At 42.6% G+C, this 14,651-nt stretch overlaps 1 protein-coding gene across 2 annotated transcripts in view; it reads right to left on the reverse strand.

Annotated features, from left to right (window-relative positions):
- Positions 1-14,651, reverse strand: part of FHIP1A (FHF complex subunit HOOK interacting protein 1A) — a 325,704-nt gene that overhangs the window by 57,683 nt on the left and 253,370 nt on the right. The window lies entirely within an intron of this gene.

Below are 14,651 nucleotides of genomic sequence, written 5' to 3' on the forward strand. Positions count from 1 at the left end.
TCTGGGAATATAATCTGAAGAGTCGAGTTTTTCAGAGAACTAAGAATTTATTCCTTTAAACATCAAAATTTTAATTTTAAACATTTTGATTGGAAATACTTTAAGAGCCAGTATACACTTCTTTGTCCTCCTAAAAACAAAATACAGTATCACTTGATAATTAGGGTCCTCATCAGGGTTATCAATTGCTCTACTGCCTGTAGTATAAACCAAAAAAACAAAACTCGTTGCCATTGAGTCCTTTCTGACTCACAGCGACCCTATAGCGACCCTGTAGGACAGAGTAGAACTGCACCATAGTGTTTCCAAGGAGCAGCTGGTAGATTTGAACTGCCGACCTTTGGGTTAGCAGCCTGAGCTCTTAACACCACTGCGCCATCAGGGCTCCACCTCTAGTATAGAAACAGCCAAACTCAGATGTGTGAAGATCACCAGGGAAACAGTTCAAATCACACATTCCAACACCACACCCCAGAAACCTTAGAAACCACCCCACTATGGGTCTAAGGTACTTGATGCTGTACGAAACACATGGCAACTCTTTTTCAGTGATTATATCTTCTCTTTCTCCTTTTTTATCTTCTTTCTCCCTCCCTTTAAAGCCGTTAGCTGTCACCCTACCGTACCATTATTTGGGCTGTTCCTTTTATACAACATTCCTCTTCCCCTTGTAATTTTCTGCTTTCAAAATCCACAGATGAGGTTAGAAGCCAGTCCTCCAAATATGTCACCTAAGCGTAGACAGGCCCTGACTGACACATCGGTGCATATAGGCTCGGTGGTATCATTTCTGGCCGCTTAAATAAACATATTTCTTGGTTCTCAGCTACATTTTGGGGAGATGAGTCCAGGTGGATGTGATGTTATCAAATACATTTTGTCTGTTTTCTTTATTCTATGTAAGACATGCCAATATAGTAAGTTTGAATCCACTCTCTGGAATCTACTGAAAACTCACAGAGCAGTGTCCTGAGTGGCCCGGAGCACAGCATCAGAATGCAAACACCCTCCCCTCCTGCTGGGCACCCACACTGTGAGCCCTCAAACATTCAGCACACCACTCTCATCAGACCAACTCTAAAGGGCTCTCTGTGGCCCACATACTGCCAAGGGCAACAGGTGAGCATCAACCACTTGGCAAATAGATTACCTTGAGAAGAGTGCTTCTCGCAGACTGTCCCTGCTTCTGAAACAAAATCCAAACATCCCTGTGTTTGTGGAGTTCTCTAGCCCCACACGCATGGCTCTGGTGACGCCGTCATGGGACACCACACTTGCTGTCTCTTTTCTTTACTACCCCAGTGCAGTGAACAGAGTCTGGCATGTAGAAGGTACTTCAAAAACATTTCCTGAATGAATGGCAGCCTTCAAGGACTTAGCAATTTACGTTTGCCAGAGGTGCACTTAACTTTTCATTCTTCCCTGTCCTCTAAACGTGTTTTGAAGGCCCAGAGGTTGGGGACATTTTCTTTTTTTATAAGGACCTAAAAATAACTGATATCACCAAATATCAGTCGCAAACATGCAGCTCCATTAGCACACATCCATTCCACCACTGCAACCGCAGGGTCCTGGAGCAAAAAAAACTATGCTCCAAAATGACTCAGGCAAAGTCTAAGTCCCAAACAGTAGTGACCACTGGAGAAAAGCAATGCTAATCATTCCAAATGGGCCGCGTGTGTAGTTTCTGTAAAGCAGTATTTTCAACTTCCCTGTCGAGTACGGTGAACTGGTGTGTCCTGCAGAATTTCAGGAGCTGCCTTTGCACCGTAATGCAGCATCAGCCTTTCCCCCTTAAGTTACTCATGCCCTTAATAAGCTCAAAAGCACAGCGATGAACTCTTTGGAATATAAGTCTCAGGCTCTGGGGCAGACATAAAAGGAGGGCATTAAACATCTACTGTTCACTACTCTTAGGCTGGATAAATGAAAAGATTTTCTTTCTTTTTAGAAATCCAGCTGTCATTTATAAGCTAAGAGGATTGAAGAAAGCACTTGGAGGGGCAGCATTTACATAACGTGCTATAAATATTAAACACCCAATTCCATTAAGCATCAAATTGCAAACTCTTTATAAATCGAGGTCACACTCACCTTAAATTAATACCCAAACCAGGAAAATTTGGTTTCTTTCTCTTTCCATTTCTTCCCTCCACCATAGTCTCATAGCCCTTAGAAACCTTTTATCTCAGAAAATCTTTTCCTGCCCCATTATCTTACTTTTCAGAAACTTCCTCTAATCGCCTCAAATAGGAAACTTCCTTAACAAGGATGAGACCAGGGCCTAAGTGTGGTCACTTGAAAGCTAACAATAAATCACCAGAGAAAAGAAGCTCTGTTGTGCAGGATGTAAAACTGCAGCTTCACCTAATGCCCTAAAGAAGTATTCACAAAAGAAGAAAGTAGCATCCTGTTGGTGGTTAGTTATGAAAGACAATCACTGCTAATTTAAAGAAAACCTTTTGCCTTAGAGATGACTGTAGGTATTTATTTACCTTGGTCTATAAAGAATTGCAGGTAGTTACAAATTTCCACAGAAATAGTAAATGAGTTTCTACCTTACTGCCATATCATACACAATAATAAAGTTTAAGAATATTAAAGTTTACCAGTGTTATTTCTTACTAAAGGTAGACAGACCACAACGACTGCAATACTTAAGAAAAATCCAGTTCCCACAATCAATCACCCTTGATGAGATAAGTACAACCATGACTATAAAGAATTTATCTACGAGGCACTCTCATGTGTTACTTTTCAGCCCAAGTTCTAGAATGAAGCCCTGACTCATGTATTTAATTTTTCTGCTATCAAATCCAGTTTATCCCATTCTTTGAAGCACGTCTCTTTCTTCACTCACCTTCTCCATCCTCCATCAGCCCTTTGCCAAGTGCCCTTTACCAATCCTCTTAAACTGATGTTTTTTAAACCATGGTTTGAGACATACTAGTGGCTAGTGAAATCAATTTATTCGTTCACTAACAGTTTAGACCAGATTCAAACAGAAAACATCAGGGAATATTGCATGTACTAAGAAGTACTGTTTTGTGAAACTTCTGTATACATATTTTGTTCAGGTTATATGTAGTATACTACATATGTATGTGCTTTGCTACATGTTCAATAAATACATATATGGTGCAATGGTTAAGAACTTGGCTGCTAACCAAAAGGTCTGCAGTTTGAATCTACCAGCCGAACTGACTCAATGGCACATAACAACAACATACATAAATGTATAAAATAAATTTCTGTAAGCTGCAGTGGAAAACATTGAAAAGCACTACACTAACAATGATATGAAATGGAACACATAAAGAACAATACTCTAGGCATTAGTGAGCTGAAATGGACTAGTATTGGTCATTTTGAATTGGACAATCATATGGTCTAGTATACTGGAATGGCAACTTGAAAAGGAACAGTGTTGAATTTATCACCAAAAAGAACATTTCAAGATCTATCCTGAAGTACAACTCTGTCAATGCTAGGATAATATCCATACGCCTACAAGGAAGACCAGTTAATACAACTATTATTCAAATTTATGCACCAACCACTAAGGCCAAAGATGAAGAAATTGAAGATTGTTAATAACTTCTGCAGTCTAAAATTGACTGATAACTACTGGTGGTTGAAATGCAAAAGATGGAAATGAAGAAGGATCGGTAGTTGGAAAATATGGCCTTGGTGGTAGGAGCGATGCTGAAAATTGCATGATTGAATTTTGCAAGACCAATGACTTCTTCATTGCAAATACCTCCTTTCACCAACATAAACAGCGACTATACATATGGGGAATCGACTCAACAGCACTGGGTACTGGGTTTATGCATATGGGCCTCACCAGATGCAATAACACAGGAATCGAATTGACTATATTTGTGAAAGAGAGGATGGAAAAGCTCAACTTCATCAGTCAGAACAAGGCTAGGAGCCAACTGCGGATCAGATCATCAATTACTCATATGCCAGTTCAAGTTGAAACTGAAGAAAATTAGAAAAAGTCCACAAAAGCCAAAGTACAACCTTGAGTATATCCCACCTGAATTTAGAGACCATCACAAGAACAGATTTGACGCGTTAAACACTAATGACCAAAGACTACATGAGTAGTGGAATGACATCAAGGGCGTCATTCGTGAAGAAAGCAAGAGGTCATTAAGAAGACAGGAGAGAAAGAAAATACCTAAATGGATGACAGAAGAGGCTCTGAAACTTGCCCTTGAACATTGAGCAGCTAAAGCAAAAGGAAAAAATGATGAAGCAAAAGAGCTAAACGGCAGATTTCAAAGGGTGGCTCAAGAAGACAAAGTAAAGTATTATGACGACATATGCAAAGACCTGGAGACAGAAAACCAAAAGGGAAGAACATGTTCAGCGTTTCTCAAGCTGAAAGAACTAAAGAAAAAATTCAAGCCTCGAGTTGCAACACTGAAGGATTCTGCAGGGAAAATACTAAGCGGTGCAGGAAGCATCAAAAGAAGATGGAAGGAATACACAGGGTCATTATACCAAAAAGAATTGGTCGGCCTTCAACCATGTCAGGAGGTAATATATGATCAGGAACGAACGGTACTGAAGGAAGAAGTCCAAGCTACACTGAAGGCATTGATGAAAAACAAGGCTCCGGTAATTGATGGAATACCAAATGAGATGTTTCAACAAACGGATGCAGTGCTGGGAGTGTTCACTTGTCTATGCCAAGAAATTTGGAAGACAGCTATCTGGCCAACTGACTGGAAGAGATCCATATTTATACCTATTCCAATGAAAGGTGACCCAACCGAATGTGGAAATTATCGAACAATATCATTAATAATATATGCAAGTAAAATTTTGCTGAAGATAATTCAAGAGCAGTTGCAGTAGTACATCAACAGGGAACTGCCAGAAATTCAAGCTGTATTCAGAAGAGGATGTGGAACCAGGGATGTCATTGCTGAAGTCAGATGGATCCTGCCTAAAAGCACAGAATACCAGAAAGATGTTTACCTGTGTTTTGTTGACTATGCTAAGGCATTTGACTGTGTGGATCATAACAAATTATGGATGACATTGAGGAGAATAAGAATTCCAGAACACTTAATTGTGCTCATGAGGAATCTGTACATGGATCAAGAGGCAGTCGTTAGAACAGAACAAGAGGATACTGCATGGTTTAAAGTCAGGAAAGGTGTGCATCAGGGTCGTATCCTTTCACCATACCTATTCAGTCTGTATGCTGAAGACATAATCCAATAAATTGGACTGTATTAAGAAGAACGGGGCATTAGGATTGGAGGAAGACTCACTAACAACCTGCATTATGCAGATGTCACAACCTTGCTTGCTGACAGTGAAGAGGACTGGAAACACTTACTGGTGAAGATCAAAGACCACAGCTTTCAGTATGTATTACACCTCAACATAAAGAAAACAAAAATCCTCACAACTGGACCAATGAGCAACATCATGATAAATGGGGAAAAGATGGAAGTTGTCGATGATTTCATTTTACTTGGATCCACAATGAACACCCATGGAAGCAGCAGTCAAGGAATCAAAAGACACATAGCATTGGGCAAATTGGCTGCAAAAGACCTCTTTCAAGTGTTGAAAAGCAAAGACATCACCTTGAAGACTAATGAGTGCCTGACCCAAGCCGTGGTTTTTCAATCACTTCATATGCATGCAAAAGCTGGAGAATGAATAAGGAAGACCCAGGAAGAACTGACACCTTTGAATTATGGTGTTGGCAAAGAATATTGAATATACCATGGACTGCCAAAAGAATGAACAAATCTGTCTTGGAAGAAGTATAACCAGAATGCTCCTTAAAAGCAAGGATGGCAAGAGTATGTCTCACATACTTTGGACATGTTACCAGGAGGGAACAGTCCCTGGAGAAGAACATCATGCTTGGTCAAGAAGAGGGTCAGCAAATAAGAGGAAAACCCTTAATGAGGTGGATTGACACAGTGGCTCCAACGATGGGCTCAAGCATAGCAACAACTGTGTGGATGGTGCAGGAACTGGCAGCACTTTGTTCTGTCGTGCATGGGCTGCTATGAGTCAGAACCTACTTGACGGCAGCTAACAACAACACAACTGCACTGATGCAACAAATCAATTTGCAATCTTTTCTGCCATCCTTTCACCCAGCAGTTCTCTATGCTTCAGGCTAAAACCCGGCCTGGTCTGGCCTGGAAGAAGTTGAAATCAGTTCTCTGGACAGGGTGTCAACTGAATTTACAGTCAACCTATTCCTTTATCTTAGCCTATGGTCTCCAAAAGTACATTTTTATTTTTTATTAAAATTTCAAAGTTCTCAGAAATAAACAAAGAGAGTTTGTGTTCTTCCCAAAAGATGGTGGGTGGTAAGGAGGGAGATGACACCATGTGTCATATTCCACTTCTTTAAAGTCAAACTCTATAAAAAATGAAGGCTAGGACCCAGCCCAGCTCTCGTACCCACAATTGCAGCAGCACATTAACTTAACGCCTGGCGAAGGAGTGAAATTGAACATATAGACATTCTGACCTTTCTGTAATCAGCTCTAGTCGGGCAATTCTATTTGCATTTAAATTAGCACCAGAATCCTTCCTGTGATGGCACGTTTATGTGTGTCCTGAAAATTAAATTTCCTACCTGCTAATTGTTTTTTGGTGATCCAGTCACATTGGAACAAACAGATGGATCCTACCTTCTGTCACTCAGGCAGGTGGCAGGCAGTGGGGTCAGGTGACTGCTGCACCCTCTCCAAGACAGAAATAACAACCCTTCCTTGGCTTTATCTTTGATATCAGAGGAGAAAACTCATTAACCACCAGTTTCTCTGCGTCATCTGTGAGCCCTCAGCCCCAGAGGCTCCAAACGGAGGTTTAGGAGACGGTAAGATTCAGGTGAACTCTCCCACTGACGGTGGCTGGAGCACATGAAATAGGGATGAAAGGGTCTTTACAGGGAATACTGCTGCCAGAGAGAAGCAGCTAATGGACAATCAGGAGGCCTGTCCACCCAAGGGCAGCCAAGGGAAGAGGCTGGATGGGCTCTTCCCAGCCATCATTGTCCCTCAAAGGTCATGAGTGCAAAGAAGAACATTCACATGCACAGGGAAGACAGACACCCTGGTTCTCGGTGAGCAGTCCTACCATTTCAGGCAAAAATTCAGGACAGAAAACGTTCAATTATTCCAGGTCTGAAAATAGTCTGCAGTGGATGATTCAGGCTCCCTCCCTCCTGGGCCCCCTCATGCTTCCCTTCTGGTCTTCGACCTCTAGGCCACACACTTCATTGACACCACTGCAAGGGGCAGCCTGGGGAGGTAAATGGAGGTGACAGCCAAAGTCAGTAAGTTTGGCTATTAAATATTTGAGGGAGGAGGAAATTCAAATGATGGCTATAATGAAGACTTCAGCAACATATTTTGAGGAAAAGATACTAAAAGTAAAAACTAGTCTTTGTCCCTCTCTTCCAAATTTTCTTCAATGTATCTGTAATAACTTTTATTATTGAATATAATAAACTTGTACCTTCTGAGGGGAGAGGGACAGAGTGAACATGTAACTTTCCAGGGTGCTTTCAGGTCCTAAATGGGGACACATTAAGACAGGGAGCAAAGGCCTGTCGGAGGGTGCCTGTTTGAAGAATAGCAAAGAGACTGGTGTGGTTAGAGGAGAGGCAAGTAAAAGAGAGATAGGCTACACTATCAGGGAGGTAATAGGAGGTTGGGTGTGGAACCTAGAGACTTAGTAATACAAGGAACAGAGGGGCCCCCAAATCTGCAAACGAAGTAACAAGAAATGGGCCAGGGCACAGAAACAAAGCCATTCCCCAGAACTATGGGGCAGGGTATCTAAAAATAGCCTGCGAAGTTCTTTAAAGTTGCATTTCAGAAGCAGCTGGAGAAAACCTGCCCCAGGGACGTGCGCAGAACATCCATCTGTGACCACCGTGTGACTTTCCACCAGGGGCAGTGAGGGGCTACAGCCCCAGCCAGGTAATTGAACCCGGGGAGCGAGAGACTGCGCAGGTGCGACACCCCATGATAAGTCCTGCTACGAATCCCAGAGGCCTCCAGGGCAGGAGCTATCTTGGAGAGCTGTTCTGTGCGCACCTTAGTTAACATATCCCTGCCTGTGCCTATGAATAAACATGAATCTTTTTCCACCCAAGAAGTTTTAAAAACTCAGGCCTGTCTTTTGTTTTGTGAGATGAGGGTAAGCGTTGCTCTAGGCCCTCGTTGTCTCTGTTTGCAAGCCTCTTCAATAAAGCTTTGCTCGTGTGGAAAACTACATGCCTTACCTGCTCATTCTTGACCAGTGAGAGGCAAGAACCTTATTCTGGTAACAGCACCTCTCCACCTAGCTAACAGAAGGCAGGGATGGGGTCTGTTGTGAGGAATAGCAGCCAACACCTGGGACACACTCCAGGAAGCAGTGCACCACATATTGCATAGGAACTGGTGGTACCTGAAGGCCTGGAACATGGTCTCAGTGTCCCCCCATTGGCTTGATTCGAGGTGTGTGAACACACACCATCCTTCCTGACTATCCCTCCCCCAAGATACACCTCTATATATGGGATTTGGTTGATTTATTTTACTACTTGTCCCACTTTGTTTTCAGTACGGAGCTAAGATCATCACGAATAGTTTTAACCGTTATGGATCCTGCACCTTTTGGGGTTGCAAACTTTTCCTGCACTTCCTGGCAATGAGAATGCGTCAGGAACCGCACTATTCAACAACCATCTCCTAAGCACACGTGAAGCTCTGCACTAGGGCCGGGGATAAAACAGATGAACAGATACAGTTTGTGTCTTGCTATTGTATGCAAAAGCCAAAAGCATTCACATCTGAACCCATGTGAGGTCCACACCAGGAGTTACAGAGTAATGTTAGCCTTGCGGAGTGTAAGGCTGCCTGCTCTGAGATGAGGCTCTGAGGAAGATTGAGAGCACAAGATAAGGGAGAGTGGTTTCAGAAAGAGCACAAGCTTCGAGCTACACAGACCGGAGTTCAATCAAATCCCTAACATTTATTAGCTGTATGACCTTGACTGTGTTACTTAATCTCAGGGCCTGTTTCCTCCTCTGTAAAATGGGGATAATCCACTATCTTTAAAAGTCTTGAGAGGATTAGAGATGGTGTGCACAAATCTTTACACTCAGAAGAGGCTATGATTTCCTGATTTGTGGCATCCACCTTAAACTGAACCAAATTGGGGCAAGAAAGAATCAGGAAGTGCAGGTAGTGGTGATAAAAGGACAAAATTTACCTGGCTGCATATTTTTTTTTGAGGTGGGGAGGTTGGGGGAAGTAGGGGAAAGAATACAATAGCCACGTCTTCTGTTTCCAGCTCCTCCCAGGCATTTTGTAGAATCAGGAGATGGTCACAGTAGATGGCCTAAGGCAACCCCAAGTATATGTATCTTAGGACAGGATATATTTAGGAAGGGGGCACTGGAACACTCAAACATTTTCTCTTCTGTAATTGCCAATGTTAGCAACTTTGAATCTAGTTTTAATCCCTCAGGACCCACTGACCAGCATTTGAGACCAGAAATAAAGCTGCCACCACCAACCAGAATGGCCCTGTGTCCAATGAGCCCATGCTGCAACTGGGGTTGGCCAAGTTGAAGGGTCACGGTCCTCATAGTATCAATATTCTTTTCCTCTTGCCTATCATAAACATCTCTCGGAGGATTCAGCAAATAGCTATTTCTAAAACCTCCCTTGCATATTTGTACCCTATAATTTCATTATGATGTAACTTATCAAAGTGTAATTCAATATATGATCCATTATATTTGGACATTATCCAACAGAGTTTAGCTACTGAAATACTCCAAATATCACATAAGAAAGGTATGGCTCTGAGATTAATATTAGCAGGAAAATTCAGAGATGCTTTAGCTCAGAAGCAAAGATCTGAAGAGCTTTCCAAAGATCATTTGTTCCATCCCTTTGCCTGTTTATTAGTTGTTGAAAGATTCTTCCTTTTTGATTCAAACTTCTTAGTTGCAAGCACAAAAATAATACAGTGAAACATATGAGCCCCAGAACTCGATGGGTTTACCTCGTTTTTCCAGGCCTCACAAGTTTTCTGCCTTTGACAGGGTACATGCAGTCTTAACACTTTTCTATCACTCTCTATTAGTGGAAAATATTTGCGTTTTCCTTCTCTGAAAGGTTTCCGCCTTACACAGGTTCTGACTCTCGCAGGTTTTGCTGTAATATGAGCCAAACCAAACAAAAAACAATAGCACTTACCAGCTACTGAGCACCTACTGTGTGATTAAAGCCTATTCTAAGCATATTGTTTCAGCTCTCTGTATCCATACGGTCTTATGAGCACTGATTCTAGCTGACCTAAGTAGAAAAAAGTACTCATTGAAAGGAGTAAGCACAAAGAACCGCCAGAAAATTGAAGAAACAGACTTAGAAAATGGATAGGAATGACGGGAGGCCACAGCATCTGGGATTGAGGTCCATACTATGCCCCCGGGTCTGTCATCTTGTAGAGCTATGGCCATCTCCAAAGGTTCTGTAGGCTACCTCTGACACCACAGTCAAATGTGGTCTTAGTCCTGTCAACCGAATGTGCTGCCACCTCTGCCATCCCACCTAAAAAATTCCCCACTGTCCGTGCTTCTCTGTGTCCCTGGCTCCCAGGTATAACTTGCTGGTCAAGCCCAGGCCATGTGGCCATAGCGTGGCTGCAAGAGAGGCTAGGAAAAGCCAGTCTATGGCCTCTGTAGGTTCCATGGTGGGAGGCAGATTCTGTCTCCCCAGAATTCACAACGGAGGATGTCGGGCACCAAAAACACAAACATCCACTATGTCCTCTTCTAAATGCCCCAGGCAGGGATTACACAGCTTCCTCTGGCAACACAGTTCAGTCAGAAGCTCACAACCTTTCAAACCAGAAATCATTTCTAGTGGTCAGGGGAGATTCCACCTGCTGTAATTCAAATTGTGCCTCACTCTGCTCACCTAAGTGGTGAGGAAGAAATGCTGTCCCCCAAAACTCAACTTTCTTCCCTCTTGGAATTCTTATTAAACCTCTCAGCCTCCTCTTTTCTAGGCTAAGTCAAGCCCTTTCTCTGTTTTCTAAATGCATTTACCCATCCTTTAAGATTACAAACTTAATTGCAGAAACAACTATGTCTGACCTATGGTGTGACTTCTCAAAGCACCTGGTGCAGTGTCAGATACTCAAAGGGTAACCCATACATGCGTCAAGGTGTAAATCGGCAACCCTGTTACTAATAAATACACTCGGTTTTCATAGCCCATGTTGGGGATGCCTTCATTAGCAAGGCAGTTAGATAAATTTGATAAAATCCTGTATAGCAGAGGGCATTTTCCTTGTATAATGAGTAATATTTCATTGAAAATACAAAGCCTGACTCACACCACGCTCTCAAGTTACTGCGACCTAGAAAAGTGATCCACTGCGAAAAAAGAAATGTTTCCTCAGCTTCCCCCGCTATTTCTCTTCCCAATTAATAAGACAGTGCTATTGGATTCTGATGACACTGACTTTAAATCCAACAGTAGAGGGGAAATGGTTTGTGGCCAGAGTCTCAACCAGCAGCTTCCTTAAATGAAGCGTCTGACAACAATGACAAGGAGGTGCGTCCTGATGCCTTGCACCGCCACCAACTCAATCTACCTGCTGGGTTAAATCTATTATGTGGGGGTAAAAGTTTAAACACAGACCTAGACATCAAAACCATAACAAAGCAAGCTCTGATGATAAAAGACAGATTTCACTCTGGGCTTTTTTTCCATGAGAGATGGAGAGACCCCGACACAATGGAAGGACTGAGAAATCACCCAGGTGTCTGCCTGCATGGATTCAAACATTCCAGTCATTCTCGTCAATTTTCTGTTATTCCAAACCTGTTCATCACCTGGCACTGGGCAATCACAGAGAAGTGTCCTGTCAGAATTATTCCTTCTTTACCTCACCTGAAATGCAAGCCAGATGTAAAAATGAGGGAAGAACAGGGCCTAAGAAATGTTAGTGTAGGGCAAGAGAAGATTATACCAAGAAGGTAAAATAAACAGACTGAACTTCTGTTCTGTCTTCCTTGATTTTTGGTTTTGTTATGAGTACCTGAAGAAAAACTTGCAGGGCATTTGTTATTGATGAATTTTTAACGTTCTCTTAACAAGGAAAGGATAAAAGAGTCACACCAACTTTCAGAACGGATTCTCCCTCACCTTTCTATGTTCATTTCCAAGACAAATACCAGCTGGCTGCCTCAGATAAGGTGGAGTTTGGGTTGAGTTATCTTTCCTATCTCTTTTTGTTGGGGAGGGTGGGACCCTTCTTGTCTTTTCATGACTCTGATGCTCAAAAGTCAAATCCTTTGGGACAATATTATATTCCTTATGTACTTACTGAATTTTTTTTTTCCAAGGGAAGAAAATCTAATTTTCTATTTCAGATCAGGAGAAAATATAAGGAGGTGGAGTCAGGATGGCAGAATAGACAAACAATTCCAGGGAGCCCTCTTTATAACAAAGACCTGAAAAAACAAGTGAAATCAGTATATTTATGACAAGCTAGGAGCCCTGAGCATCAAAGGCAAACTTAGAAAACAAAATGAGGGGCAGGGGGAGGAATGGATGGTTCAGAAGCAGAGAAGAGTTATCGGACCTGAATAACGGGGAGCCTTCAGGCACCATTCCTGGAGCCGCGGTGGTGAGCTGGTACTAGTGTTTAGCCACAGTTTCCTCAGGGAAAAGGAGCCAGCCACACAGCCTACTCACACCTTCAGAACCTGAGAAGAACAGCACTCTCGGCCAAAGATAAGTACCTCTGTATATTTTACCACGTGCCCTGCCCCCAAGCCCGCTTCAGTGGCTGTTGATTTCCCTGGGCCTGTGATAAGCCCTGCTGAGCACCTAGAGCCATCCACCCAGCCTTGCAGAAGGAATAAATTCACAACTGGGGAAAAGATAATTTGCCACCCCCACTAACCAGGGGAGCTCAGGACAGAAGCGGCCCCTGTCCAGGCATAAACGGTCCGTGGACTTCGCATACCTTTCCCCTCTGCATGGACCTGTGTGGGCCTATTTCAGGAGAAGAGGCCCTTGTTGGCAGACTCCAACCTTTTCAGCTGTGTGGCAGAAAGGTGGGTGTCTGATGTTGGACGTTGCTTTGCCTATCAAACAGGGTTCTCACCTACCCACATCAGGGGCCTAAGAACTGGTGGCTCCACTCAGGTCACCCAGCCACCCACGACAGGGGTCCAAGGAAAACTGGTATCTCCCAGTCCTTACAACCAAAAACACTGGGTGCCCATGGTCCGCCTGCAGGACCCACCCACCGTACACTCTAGGGAGCGGGGACAAGCTTTACCTAAGAGACACGTGGGGGATGAGTCTCAGCACCCTGCCTTGTTCAGATCGTGATCCCCTGCTGCAACCAGATACCAGTTCCTACACCAAACACCCCTGTCCCTCTAAGACTGTAGGACAGAGCCTGTACCACACACTTGATGATCAGCAACCTGGACACCTGAGCTGAATTCATACAAGAAAAGTGAATGGACTCTTGGACTGACTTACTTGATAACAGCTCTAGCCATCTGAGGACAGGACGTCAGAGCTCCAAAGGTGAAAATAATCAAGCTAGCTCACTCAAGCAACCCATTTGGGCACAGCAAAACAAAACAAGGCAAGAAGCTACGACACGGTAAGCAAACATAAAACAAACTAATACAATAACTTATAGTTGGCTCGGAGACAGTCAATATCAAGTCACATAAAGAAACAGATGATGATAGCCTCAACAAGCTCTCAGAACAAAGAATCAAGGGATCTTCTGGATGAAAGTGCCTTCCTGGAATTACCAGAGGCAGAATACAAAAGATTAATATACAGAACCCTTCAGGACATCAGGAAGGAAATGAGGCAATATGCAGAGCAAGCCAAGGAACACACAGATAAAACAACTGAAGAAATTAATAAGATTACTCAGGAACATAATGAAAAATTTAATAAGCTGGAAAAATCCATAGACAGAGAGCAATCAGAAATTCAGAAGATTAACAATAAAATTATAGAAGTAGACAACTCAGTAAAAAGTCAGAGAAGCACATTTGAGCAAGTGGAAGGCAGAATTTCTGAACTTGAAGATAAAGCACTTGGCACTAATATATTTGAAAAAAAAAATCAGATAAAAGAATTAAAAAAAAAATGAAAAAACCTTAAGAATCATGGGGGACTCTATCAAGAGAAATAACCTACGACTGATTGGAGTACCAGAACAGGGAGGGATAACAGAAAATACAGACAGAATTGTTGAACATTTCTTGGCGGAAAGCTTCCCTGACATCACGAAAGATGAGAAGATATCTATCCAAGATGCTCATCGAACTCCACATAAGGCAGATGTCAAAAGAAAGTCGCCAAGACATATTATAATCAAACTTGCCGAAACCAAAGATAAACAGAGAATTTTAAGAGCAGCTAGGGATAAATGAAAAGTCATCTACAAAGGAGAGCCAATAAGAATAAGCTCGGACTACTTGGCAGAAACAATGCAGATAAGAAGGTGATGGGATGACTTATATAAAGACTTAAAGGGAAAACATTGCCAGCTAAGAATCATATACCCAGCAAAACTGTCTCCCAAGGATGAAGATGAAA

The sequence above is a fragment of the Elephas maximus genome, chromosome 13, assembly GCF_024166365.1.
Source record: "Elephas maximus indicus isolate mEleMax1 chromosome 13, mEleMax1 primary haplotype, whole genome shotgun sequence".
In the NCBI taxonomy this organism is placed as follows: Eukaryota; Metazoa; Chordata; class Mammalia; order Proboscidea; family Elephantidae; genus Elephas; species Elephas maximus.